Raw genomic sequence first — 14,288 nt, forward strand, 5'->3', positions numbered from 1 at the left:
TTGCAAACTATTTTCTTAGTGCTCACCACGAAAACTAGTGTTTACAATCCCTTATTTCAATGCTTTCCACCAAATATAGTGTTTGCAAACCCTTTCTCGGTGCTTACCACGAAAACTGGTGTTTGCAATCCCTTATGGTGGCGCTTTCCAGTTTCGTATTTTGCATAGGGTTAGAATTTTAAAGAAAAAGAAACAAAATGGTGTCCTTACTGGTTATACTAGCTATTTAAAAAAGACCTTGTATATCTCAGGTAAAATTCAAGTAACCTTTCATTCCCTTTATTTTGGTATACGATTGATTGGTGTAATATGGGTTATAGAGTATACAGCTTGGCCTTACTTCAAATGTGCACCTCTCAAAAACCTCCTAGCTCCTCTTGGTCATTTTCGCTTCCTGGACTTCAGAGGTAAATTGAATAAAACGAGTCGAAAACTTTCTTACATTTTATACATTTGGTAATTCATTCATTACACTTTCAGAGTCTGTTATTGTCTAATCTGGCAAAATTCATTTTTCCCATTTTGATAACTGCTAAAGATAGTGTACTTTAGACTAATTCAGGCTGACTTTTTTTACACAAGGGAGCAGTCGTTTTAGTTAGCTGTTTGCTTAGATCATTTACTATTTCCACAAGTACAATATCCAATGAAATGAAGCCAAAGTACATGAAAGTAACATAGATGTATACCAACATTCTCTCCATTGTGCATCTTGCAAACAGCTTCACCTTACACCCACTACTTTCTCAGAAGCTCATAATATATGTAGAGCGCCCCCTATGTCAGTTCTTACCACGAAAGCTTGTGCTTGAATACCCATATCTCAGTGCTTACCACGATAACTGATGTTGGCAAACCCTTGTCTCAATCTTTACCACGAAAACTAGTGTTTGTAATCCCTTATATCAGTGCTTGCTAAGAAAACTAATGTTTTCTAACCCTTTTCTTAGTGTTTACCACGAAAACTTGTGTTTGCAAGCACTTATCTCAGTACTACTTTGCTTTATCCCTGAAACCAGTACTCAAAGTGTCAGTCTCATGAGACAAGGTGAGACTTTGACGACAGATGCTGGTTGCCTATCTGCTTTCGTCTTTTCACGGCCAGTAGTTTGTTTATCTTTACGAAGTCGGAAAAAAGAGAAGTAACATTATTCTGCATTATGTAAAAGTGATAGGATATCCTGCAAGTCTTTTTATCGCATTGAACAATAACTTTAGGGTAATTGTTTAAACGTTTTGACTATGGACGACACATATATGCATTCCCCATCAAAGGAGCAATGCTGGGTCTCACTTAAATTTCCATCAGACATGTGCTTGCACTTGGTCAGTGATCATACATATTGATTCTCAGTTACGTAAATTGATAACTTGTTAGTTATTATCCTCTCTTATACAACGAACACGTTCCGTCTCACAACCGTCCTCAGACGATGGATAACATTCTTAAAATAGTTGTTCAGGTCTTCATACCACTGTCAATCGTATGTATGTATGTATGTATGTATGTATGTATGTATGTATGTATGTATGTATGTATATATATGTATGCATGTATGTATGTATGTATGCATGCATGTATGGATGGATGGATGGATGTATGTATGTATGTATGTATGTATGTATGCATGCATGTATGGATGGATGTATGTATGTATGTATGTATGTATGTATGTATGTATGGTTGTATGTATGTATGTATGTATGCATGTATGTATGTATGTATGTATGTATGTATGTATGTATGTTTGTATGCATGCATATATGTATGTATGTATGCATGCATGTATGGATGGATGGATGGATGGATGTATGTATGTATGTTTGTATGTATGTATGTATGTATGTATGTATGTATGTATGTATGTATGTATGTATGTATGTATGTATGTGAATAAAGCGATGATTGCCGTACAAGCCCTCGCCCATATCTATTACAGAAGAAATGACGTTAGGTTACGCCTTAAAATGAAATTCACAGTAACGAGAACATAGTGATTGTCTGGTCATCAATAAGTCTTAATAATATAATTTGAGGTGTTAAATGGAAATTTTATGCCACAGTATTAGTACCTGTAACAGAAATAGAACGAATATAAAAGGCGATGAAAACGTGCAAATAACAAATAGTTAGAAAATGGAGGTTCGTTTACAAAATTGTATATGGAGAAAGAAGTAGACGACCTCAGATTTATGTTTGTGTGACAGCAAACAAGTAAAGAAACAAAAGAGTACATCTGCATAATTTATGATTTAACGAAGCTATGCAAATTTGTGATATTCAAAAAATGAACATTGTATTTTTAAAATTGAAAGAACCCCAAAACCAAAGAAGAAAAAAATACAATAACAGCACAGTAAAAAGAAACAATCCATAGCAAGCAGCGTACATTGTAATTGTCCTTAACGTCATCTCAACAATACAGCTAAATGAGGAACTGAACACATATTAAGTCATGAAGATATACCACAAAGAAAATACTATTCTGCATGCAAGCCACGAAACCCTTTTATGTACAAATTTAAGATTTTTTAAAGTTATTTCAATGAACAGATACAGATCCCAGTCTGATATGATATTGTGATAGAATCATTCAATTAATCTAGGCAATGTGAATAGCATACCTTATTGAGAAACGTGTATTAGAGTAATTAAAATCGATATACAGTTTTCATATTTACATTCTGACACAAATCTGGCCTCACTCTAAAATACCATTACTTAATGAACAAGATTTTAATTCAACCAGTAGCAACATAAATCTAAATTACCTTATCATAATCTGTAAAACTAATATTTGACTAAAATTATATCCTGAGATACAAACATGAATATTTCATTGCTAAGGGGTTCTGATGAATATAAAATATTACATAAATGTTTTGTCGCGCCTTCACCTGCTCACAGTTTAAATGCTTTTCAGTGTCAGTGTAATCACGGAGTTGGTACCGCTGAATACAACAGGAACATACCAGCGGATACTTTTTTTTAAATCGTCTTATTTCCGAATTGATTAACTAAAATTAGTATTTCCTTTTTACCTTATGATTTTATTGGTTTATATCATGCCATATTTCTTCCATTAATTTCATCAGCGTTTCCTCAGGAACCTTCAGTAGTTTTCTGATTGTAACTATTCGTTATAGTGGCTATTTGATTTGTGTTCATTCTGTTTATGTTATCAAAAGAAACACTTTAAATGATGGGTTAACATATGTTTGTCCTTAAGACTTTTGTTTTCAGTTTGTGGTATTCACTTATTTTCTTCCGTTTTGTAATATAAAGATTTTCACTTTCACCTATATTATGAAGAAAGGTATCGTTATGGAATCGGACTGTTCAATCAATGTTCAGTATATATGAGTACCTATAAAAACATATATCATAATAATAGAGACTTAAAAGTAGTCCTTCGCCGGTCAGACAAGTGCTATCTTGCAGAAAGATCTAAGTCAAACCTATTTTGTCATCATTTGTCACTGCGAAGATAGTTCCATTTGGCGGCACGTTTATACCGTATTCAAGAGAACGTGACGACCAAGCCTTTAATACATCAATCGGTGCAATGCCCCCAAAACCCTGATGTGATATTTTGTGTTCTTCGTGTCCATTATATTGGTCTAATATATATGCCATTTGAAAACAAAATACAAAAATTCAAACCTCAGTGTTTGCATGTTTTTGTTAGAAGATCTTTATATTTTCAATAAAATGAGTTTCTTACAAATGTATATATGGAATATGTTATGCTTTAAAAAGCAAAAGACATCTCGTTTATTCAGTTCCCCTAACTTTAACAAGTAAAAGTAGCAAGTTGTAATAAACTCATTGACTAATATTTTTATAACTAACATTTTGCATGAAGAGATTAATGTATTGATTATGATAAAACCTATGCGGCATCTGAAGAATATACGAAATGAGTGGTATAGAAGCGATAATAGATGAATGTGAGAAAAGAAAGACAACCCTGCAAATGAATGTCATTTTGATAAAGAAAGTAAAAGCCAGATTAAATTTCTGACATTTTTAAACGTATAATGAACCATCTAGCTGTTTATTCGGTAAGGTTTGATACCCCTCTGTCCATATATTCTGAGGTCTAAAGAATGTTTGAATACTCATACATACTAAAACATTAACACCAATTAGTTAAGTACTTACGTTTTACAATTCGATCATTTCATCAGGTGATACGTTGTTAGCCTTGCCATACATGTGCATATTATGGATTAGTCTAGTCTGAATGACATTTTACAAAGCACGTAAGTAGTGACCTATCATTTAGACCTTAGGAAAGTATTTCGAAACTTGTATGCTGTTGTACGGTGGATATGGTGTTGACCATTATTCGATATGTCTCTTATATGGAACACTATTATTTGAGTTTTGAAAATTGTAGATTTTTTGTACAAGGTGGGAACCATTGGTTCTTTCTAAAGTACGATTTTAAGCTCATGACACTCTGTGGGGAAATTAATTATATTTATTCCATGTAGTCTCTGTCCGTGTCTTTTCTCGTAGCAAACCAGTCTTGCATTTTAATAGCTGATACATAATATCTACCCAACTCGCTGAACACCAGCTCTTCAATTTTGTTTCTCAATTCTTGATCAATGAGCTGCAGATTTACTCCAGCTCTCCGGAGTCTGACCAATCCTCTTTTATTGAAATCGAAATAATAAAATGTGCCAAACGCTATGGACATTCGTATTTTATAACCGCAGTTTCTTATAAAGTCTATTATTTCGGCTGCACATTCTTCGCATGGTGAATAATTTTGTGTAACTCTGATTTGTATTATTTCTGGGTCATCGTCTTCTGAGTCCGATTCGTCTTCTGATTCCCTCCTCTCGAATTCTTCTTCCAGCGCATCTAAAAGTAAAATTTCAGCATGCTTTGATGGCGTGTTCTTGAATGTGCCTCGCATATGAAGTGAAGGTACCGAATAATGTAGAATGGTTTCATTTGGCCAGTCATATAAAGGATTCCTGTCTATCAAAGCAGTTTGCTCTTTGAAGCCCGCATCTTCATTATTTCCATAAATCAAAAACAATTTGAAGTAATCCCTTAATTTCGCATTGGTGAACATTTTTCTTCTGTTCTTCTTTTGCACCTGTAACAATGTTAGGTTGAGATAATATTTCAAAGGTCAATCTTTTGCTTTAAATAAGGTACCATATTTCTAAAGCATATACTAGTCTGTTGATTCTAAAGTATTATAGTTTGGGAGCATATAAACTTCTATTTTTGATAATATCCCATTTTGTTGCATCTGTTAGCAGACTCTTTCTGAAAAGAACCTGAGAACTACCTTATTTCCACTGTGGCCTGGAGAGCGATTAAATGTCAAGCATACTTTAAGATGTTTTCTAAGAGTTGGTATACAACAATTTGATGTTCCAAACTGTTCGCATATCAAATTGTGATTCATTCATAACTTTTGGATACTCATATAATTTTGGTTTCAAGAGTACTTTATTGCATACGTACTCTCTAGATCAGTGATACATTTTTGCTTATTGGTCGCTAATAAAATAGAACCTATCAATAATTATCGTTTTCGAAATGAATTAAACATTTTACAATGTAATCGAGATCATCACTACTTCCCCCCATTCTCTCTCTCTCTCTCTCTCCCTCTCTCTCTCTCTCTCTCTCTCTCTCTCTTAAATGCAATTAGTTCATGAATCGACACCCATCCCCAATCTGTGTTGATACTGATGGACGATAAGTGGGTCAGATGTCACCTGTTCATTAAAATGTGCAATTTTGTTGCATACAAATCTTTCCGGAACAAACCTGCGAAAAGTTAGACGCATATCGATTATTGGTACCAGCCATATGTAGCGCTAAATTCGTAGTGGCCACTTGACAGAGGGTTGTGCTATTCCAAGTGGATTCGCAAATTACAAAAAATAGGATTTACTTCGGAAATATAATGTACATGCCACCAAAAGAACCATTCAACCGACGGTAGCTCCACAGACGCGAGAAATACCGGTTAATGTATACAATATATACTGATCTGTGCAGCCACAATTGGCTGCAGTTTCGCATGTTTTAATGAAAGGTGATATCAGCCCCATAACCGCCAATCACTATCATCACGGGCGAGGGTGTGATTTATCGACCTACGATGCACTAATGGACAAATGTAAGTGGAAATCTGTTGCGTGAGAGATAAAATTAATTCTAGCAAGAATAAACCCTTGTACTGAAACTTGCACCAAGTGACCAAGAGAAAGCCTAGCCCTTATAATCTTATGTTTACATTTTTCAAAAACGATTTTTCAGTAGTGTTCCACGATACAAATGACACAAAGTTGAAATAACCTCTAGACACTAAAAGGACATACTGTAAATAGTTTTACTAGCTAGGCTGTAGACACACCGTAATCCATTTTAGGAAATCGGAAACCTAGTAGGCGCCGGTAATGCTTGGTATTCGATAATTGAAAATTGCTTCTTAATTCGAAACCGGCCTCCCTTTGTTGCCTAGACTTCGAAGACTCAGCAAAGGCAATTACCATCAGAGCGCTGAGCCTTTGGGCACAGAACATACTAATTAAACAGTCACCATTCCTGGTAACATAAAAACGTACATCTTTTGACCGTTGCCACTGGTAACATGATTGGCGACTTAATCATTATCTGGCGGAAGCACTATTACCAGGCGCTTCCGGCGCTGAAAGCGACAAGATTGTAGAACAGCTCCACGCTTGCCTTGATGAGGACATTGTTGTTTTTATGTTAAACTGATATCTTTGTATCATGTGACCCAATAACTGTTACTTTTAAGACAGCAAATCTGTTTCATTATATTGTTATAGGTATGCAAGTATCAAGGTACAACAGGCTAATAAAACATTATAGTTAAGCTAGGTGTATATCTCTTTTAGTTATTGTCAAATGAACTCGGTAATTCTTCCTAGGCAGGAATGCTACTTTCTTCCTGCAACTTAGTTTTGATAGGGAAATACGCAAAAATGAAAACTTGGGTACAGAAACCATATTGGTATGACAGTATTAATTCAAGCATTGTTGGCGTAGCTTACTATAAAACAGTATTCCCATACAATGGAGAATAGAACTTACTTAATATATGACCAACCATTACTCATTCAATTTTCAGAGAATTATGTACACATCTGGAGCTTCAGAAAATCTCATGTATATGTACAGAAAGGTATGAAGTTGTAAAGTTCAATGTATTGCTGAAACTGAACTATAAGAACGTTATTTACCTATAATATATATGTTGATCTTTCATATTTAAAACCTGATCAAGGTCTTCTCTGGTGCATTAGTGTTAAGCTTATCACATTTGAGGAATATGAAAGTTTAATTTACTTGAAGACTAGACACCTACAGGACAGAATGCAAAACGTGTAGACACGAGGTTAAACGATAAGAACATTTGACGCACAATCAGGTCATACATACATACATACATACATACATACATACATGTGTCAGTTAGTGCTCTCGATGAGTAAATCATCACAATGATCGAGATTAATAGAAAATCTGATTTTATATATTGCTCTTACCTTTTTTCGAGAAATATACCTGGAATTTTCTTATATTTTTCCACCCCTAAATTTCCTGTTCATTTACCGAATCAAATGTCTTGCTATGAATTGTTTTTAGCACTGAATGTATTCTTTGGGTAAAGTTATATATGTTTTTGATCATAATTACACAAGCAACGTTTATGTACGTCAAGCACTGCGTTGTTCCCTCAACAAGGATCTATCGTTAATACGTACATACGCCGCAGATGTCACTTTATCTATCCACTCTCTATCACACATTTTGAAGTTTGCCAGGAGTTACCTTGGTCTCTTATCAAGGATCTTTAGTAAATATTTAACTAACATATACCATACAAAATATGCTTATGAAGTCCACATTACAAGCCTGTGCTCAGATAAAGTGATAGAATGTACACTGTTTACATTAGGTGTTGTTCGGTACAGTCATAATTTTCGACCCGTTTAGATACCAGGCAGTCGCATATGATATATGAACATATAATTGTTGGCAAAAACAACTTTGTCTCTCGTCTCTCGCTCTTATCTAAATACGGATACTTTACCCAAGTGTCTGTGCACGATTTCGGCTCATGCGTTGGTACATTAATTATTTTGATGACCTTTAAAATGCATACAATTACAGTCACTGCTGCATTATTGCATCTTTAAATAGTGTGTCAGTATTCTCTTCAACAATTGGTGGTATGTATATAGCAACATATGTTTCCTGGGGATGATAGTTAAGAAGATTGCACACGATATTCAGGAATCATACATTTTGATGGATTAGTAGAGATTCTGTAATAGCTGTATTCCTTATCTGATATAAACTACACACTCGTATACCCGATGTTCATAATTAGTTTGAATAATACGTAGTCAGTATATTTTGCGAGCATCAGTCTAACTATGTGAGTGTTAGACCAGCAAATTGTTCACCGCCTTTTTATGACATGAATGGCACAGGTGCCACAAACATGTGGTACTGGTGAGGTGGAAGCGAGTGGATAACAATTTGGTGGTCTAAGGAGAGTTAAAAATTGACCCATACCTTTGAGCTGTTGATCATATTAGTAGTGATTTAAGTGTAGACGGTATTGACTCGAAGAAGCACTCTGGTGAATGCATGTTTTGGAATGCCATTTTTATTCAGGGTTCAACATTTTGGAGAAATGAAGAGGCAAAAGAGTAAGGTCTAGGTTTACATGTACAACATATGACCAAAATATCATCGAATTCACCGTATCCTGGAAGAGAGTTGATATTTCGATCATAATATTTGATATTTGTCAAAATCTGTGCTGCCATTTAGAATGATATATCAATTTCGACGCAAAATTAATTAAGGAATAGATTCCAAATATATATATTTAGAAGAGGAGTATGAAATGTGCAATATTTACATAATCGTTACCTTCATCCCTCGTAGAAGGAGGTTGAAACTTTGGGAATATTTAGACTGTTCTATGTCACATCATATTACTTTCGACGTAAAAGCATACAAAGCAGGAAACCAGACTGTAAGGTATGACCGGGAATTAAGTGGGCAAATATCTAGCCAATAGGTGCGGTTATTGTAGTTTACATTATTTCTGATAACGGTTCGATGTGTAAAAATGATGACTAAAAAGTATTATTATATCTACTTTAGTCATTTAAATATACAATCTATCAATATAAATATATATATATATATATATATATATATATATATATATATATATATATATATATATATATATATATATATATATATATATCGTTCATAATTATAAAGTAGATAATATAATTTCCTATTGATATAAATATTAGAAAACTTTGTTTTACTTTTACGTGATACTAGATATATCCTTTGAGGGACAACGGTCGCCCAAATGTTGCTTCTCTGCCGACCAATGGTCGCATTTCTACGTTTGTGTATTAAGTATTAAATATATGTTCACCTTGTAGGAACTCACAAAGGCTCTGAACTAAAGAATACAGAGAGAATGTAAGTAGTTGCTATAAGACATGTATCAATTTATAAGATTTGTCACCATCATGACTGTCGTCCTACTCTGTCAAAAGTCGGCTGAGCACAAATACATGTGATTGCTTTGTGATGTAACACTGACAAACAATTGAGATATGGCTAGAGCTCTAGACTCATTATATAAATTGTTGTCAGAATATTTCTTCTTCAATGACTTAATAAATCTGTCAGGAAATGAAAACACAATACTCATTAAACAACATTATGATCATAACATGTAGTTACATTCATATATAACGTGTTTAAATATGCTTATTACAAGATAATCTGCAACATATATTCTCTAGATGAAACCTCAAAGAAATTTAATTACAGTTTAATTATGAAAGTGGGTACTACAGAAATAAAAAAATAGTCTTTTCTGACCTGATTAATATAAAGACAAATGACACCATGATATATTGTATTCTCGCATAATCTTTGTACAACTGGATGTTATACTCATTCCATTTTTGTGCTAACTGCTTATGGGCCAATTCTGGTTTGAATACATGTCTTCAATTCCACTATTTATTTTAGTTTGTTTACATGCATAATTATAATACAGACATTCTGAAACATTCCCAGTTTCATAACTTATGATGGTCTCTTTTGGGGGTCTTCGTGTCCAATATTAGAATAAACGAGCGTTGTATGAACATATGGGGTCTGTCACTTGGGGTCTGTCAAATGATATTCTCCAGGTCTTGCAATGGGGAAATGTCCTGTAAGGTTTGGTCGTTCAGTCAAAACATGTTGACATAAATCTTCGCGAGCCAACGGTTATGTAAAGATAATCATCTCTAGATAACACGTTGGCGCGCGCTATGTTGATACCTATGTGGCTGCATTGTCATGTAATGTGGCAGTAAGATTATTCCTGTAGAACACGTGGTCACACCGAACTGCGCTGAAATCAATTAAATTGTGTCTGGAATACAAATAATAATAAAAGCACGAATAGCACATTATAGGCGCCAGCAACTAATGTATCTTAAATAAACTGTAATGTTCCTCTTGGCCAGATTAGTATACTATTGTAGTACGATTGAGAAAACACGCTCACATCCTACGAACTGTCCATGAGAGAAAATATTTTAAACCATAAATATGGTATGCTACGCACTTTGCTTTTCAGAATAATTCTCTTGTAGGTGCTCACTGTACAAATCTGTCGCGGAGAGAGAGAGAGAGATAGTTCCTTGTTTATATTCAGTAGTACCTGTGCATGGAAATAAAAACTGGTGATGAGCTGAATACACACTTTCAATAGCAGGACCATCTTGAAAGACAACTGCAATGACAGGCCACCTATCTGAGTGTCACAGTCACCTATTTTTGTAAATAGAGTATAGCAATAATCAAGAGACACTCCCTTGACAAGTTTCATACTTCAAAGTAGAACAGCATGCATACCGTTTGCAACGAGCTAAATGCAACAAAACGTAACTAATGCGATGAAAAATTGGCATAAAGGTCACAGTGACCTTTTTCTTGCAAGGTATGGTACTCATAGAAATGCATACGATCGTCTTTTTTGATTATCGTGAACAATGCTTGTAAATTGACTTAAAACACTGATCCTAACTAAGTCAATAAACCACTAAATATTGTCTATATTGATATATTTTTGTGATTGGGCAGAAGTACTCACGGAAATGCCTGCACTCACCACGTATCATGGTTCTTAGTATAACAGTATGTATAGATGGTACACAATCCCTGTAGGTATAAATTGTGCATACCAAGCTATGTGTTCGTGATCTAAATCCCGAATCTTAATCCGAAATGTACATGTATACACAAACCTAGCCCTCATCCCCAGAAAGAAGGTTCTATGACACAAACTCCAACCACATCTTGACACATTGGAAAAAAAGAAGTTATGAGGCTAAAAGATAGATATTCGCTTTTATTTGTGTGTAAACCGATTCTGACACTAACACCAAGGATAGTAGTATAACCACACCATTTACAGAACTAAAATGAACAAACAATATAAATTCTGTCTGTTTCAAAAACTTCATCAACATGTTCATATGCTCTTTGGAATTGAATCCTTAAAAATCTAGTTTAAAAATTGAGATTGCTCGCCCTTAACATCATTGACAACCACTCAATATGATATGAATGGATGACCAATGTGGTGTGAATATATTTGTGATATTCTGTGAAACCTCACTATTGCACCAACAAGGATAAAGCGATGCAAATTAACAAACACTGAGGAGTCTATCATTGTATGTAAACAGGTGCGTTTTGTACCTTGAGCTGTGCAATGCAGTCACTTTTGTATGAACATTGCATCTAGGGGGCAGGGTCCAGTTTTTATGTACAAATTTAATGCCGCAATCAGCGACCTAGTATAAAAAAATCATAAAAAATCAAATACACAAGTCAGGTGAAAAACGTCCATATTTTTAGATACCTATATTAAAACAAATCATAAGAATAATATTCACTTGACCAGAGAAGCCAATGGCAGTTCACAGCAGAAGAGGTTTATGCACCCCAACCCCTATTTTATACATGCATTTTTCACATCCAATTGCCATTTTTGACAGCATGTGGTGATCACAGTGCAAACGCAAGCCCTTTCCCGGGATGACAATTTTGAAAAACATTGTCTACTAAATAGTTTGATGCAATTCAGAATAGTTGTCATCCAAGCCGTTTTTGAGATACTCTAGTTGCCTTGAACCCACGTGTCTACTCCTATGGGAGGCTAGCTCTTCTTCCTAGCCAACTACTGGTATTTCACTATCAACATACTGCAGAGCAACTATGGAAGGTGTACATGCCTAACATCAATTTCAAGAACAACACAAGCCCAAAACACCTAGTTCACAAATATATCCATATCTGTAAATACTAAACAATAATAGCTGAAAAAGTCACACTATAGCCTTAAGTTAAGAAATTTGCCGTGGGCCAATTTACGAAACTGGACCCTGCCACCCTAATGAATTTCCCTGTTGTCGAGAATCGCGGCTTGTAATATGGCCTGTTTACACTAGTATGTACTACTTACGAACGTCGTGTTATCACTGCTGACCTATATACAGTGTTGTTTAAATTCATTACCACAATGGTGTGATTATTTGGGCATGTGCTTTCGTGTACATTCACAGGGGTTGTTTAAAATATATATTCGAACTGTTTCAGTTAATACATGTTTTATGTACAAAGTGCAACGACGAACCGTAACCATGGTAGATAATTAGGATCTTGTAACTTTCAAATCAATACATCGACAAACACAACACAAGAACAAATGTATGTGCTTTACTATACATTCTCAGGGAATGTTTAAAATATATATATTTGAACTGTTTCTCTTCATACATGGTTTTATGTAAAAAGTGTAACGACTAACCGTAACTATGGTAGATAATTTGGATCTTGTAACTTTCAAATCAAAACATCGACCAACATTACACAAGAACAAGAGTATGCCCCATCGCTACAGCTGAATGAAGAGACGGGTTAAGATGTTTTTTGAAACATTAACAAAACAGCGTCATACGAATTCACATGTATTTGTAACATGAATCTAAGGCTTTTCAACATGGCAATAAATATTGAATATTATATATACTTAGCACTTGGATAATTTAAATTAAAGAGCTCTATTACATCCATCAATGCCAACAAGCAACTTTTGTGAACGGTCCTTGTTGTCCGCTGCACTCGTCAAAATGAAATCCAATTATTAGCCAATGAGAATATTTCAAAATATTTATTTTGTATTCCAGAACTAGTATATTAGTTCTCTTAAACAAGTAATGGTACAATAACACCAAATATCATTTGTTTAATACATTTTTGAATGCTGACTGCATTAGAAAACTACAATACAACACCGAATATCATTTGTTTAATAAATGTTTTTGTATTTCGACTGCATTAGGAAACTAGTATGTTTTATACTAATTTGGTCAGACTAAATAATATTAGTGAATACTTATTTAATTCGCACACATTATTGTTCGGTTTCAAGACATATGTACCTGGTTCGTACATTATACATGTAGATAACGGAGTACATGCAGCGATGTTAATAGTTTGTTACATGCTTTATTTCAATTTCTCGGAACGTAAAATCCTCATATTAAATTAAGGTTCACATCCTGGTACTGACAAAGATGAAGTTATGTGTGCTAAGCCTGACTAATGTCCAAGATTTACAGTTTGGTCTTTACATAAAGGCATTAGTATTCACTTTGTAATTATTTTGAATGTACTTATTCATAATGAAAAGCAATATAATAATGAGAACAAACTCGTCTTATTTCACTGTTAAGTTTACAGTTGTATTTAGAGAATTACTGTTGAGATAGTAATAGTTCATTTAATGTACTCATGTGTTCAAATCCAGATAGGGCAAATTTGTTGATTTAATTAAAAGTGTTAATAAAATCGATTAATCAGTGGTCTAGAGTATGCTAAATGCATACTGCTGAATTGTATGCGCTTGTTGATATCATGGCAAATAAAATCTTCCTAGCTATAGCACGTTCCATGGACTTATGTAGGAGTAGTAGTTTCATGTATGAGTTTTCTTGCCTACTGACAAACGTTGGAGACAGTCGGATGGAAAAGCTCAGCCGCCATAAGTTCCTGATATGTGTGTACGTGTGTGTGTATGACGAGAGTTGGGGCACATCAATATATGTACAAGCAAAATACTAAGAGCACATTGGGCGATTTACAATTTTGAGGAGGATAAAACATTATA

General features: G+C 34.5%; 2 long non-coding RNA genes across 3 annotated transcripts in view; one reads left to right on the plus strand and one right to left on the minus strand.

Annotated features, from left to right (window-relative positions):
* The window catches only part of LOC149790161 (uncharacterized), a 338,762-nt gene that overhangs the window by 41,326 nt on the left and 283,148 nt on the right, over positions 1-14,288 (plus strand). The window contains exon 4 of one of the 2 annotated variants that reach the window (XR_016424028.1): positions 9,490-9,530. The exons of the other annotated variant lie outside the window; for it this stretch is intronic. This is a non-coding gene — a long non-coding RNA (uncharacterized LOC149790161). Of the gene's footprint in view, positions 1-9,489; positions 9,531-14,288 lie in introns of those variants that run through there. 2 annotated transcript variants of the gene reach the window in all.
* On the minus strand, positions 2,233-7,777 carry LOC149790162 (uncharacterized). Its single transcript, XR_016424025.1, has 2 exons — positions 7,555-7,777; positions 2,233-5,117 (listed from the first exon to the last, which is right to left on the minus strand). It is a non-coding gene; the product is annotated as an uncharacterized LOC149790162 (long non-coding RNA).

This window comes from Sinohyriopsis cumingii, chromosome 10, assembly GCF_028554795.1.
Source record: "Sinohyriopsis cumingii isolate HCF-2022 chromosome 10, ASM2855479v2, whole genome shotgun sequence".
Lineage (NCBI taxonomy): Eukaryota > Metazoa > Mollusca > Bivalvia > Unionida > Unionidae > Sinohyriopsis > Sinohyriopsis cumingii.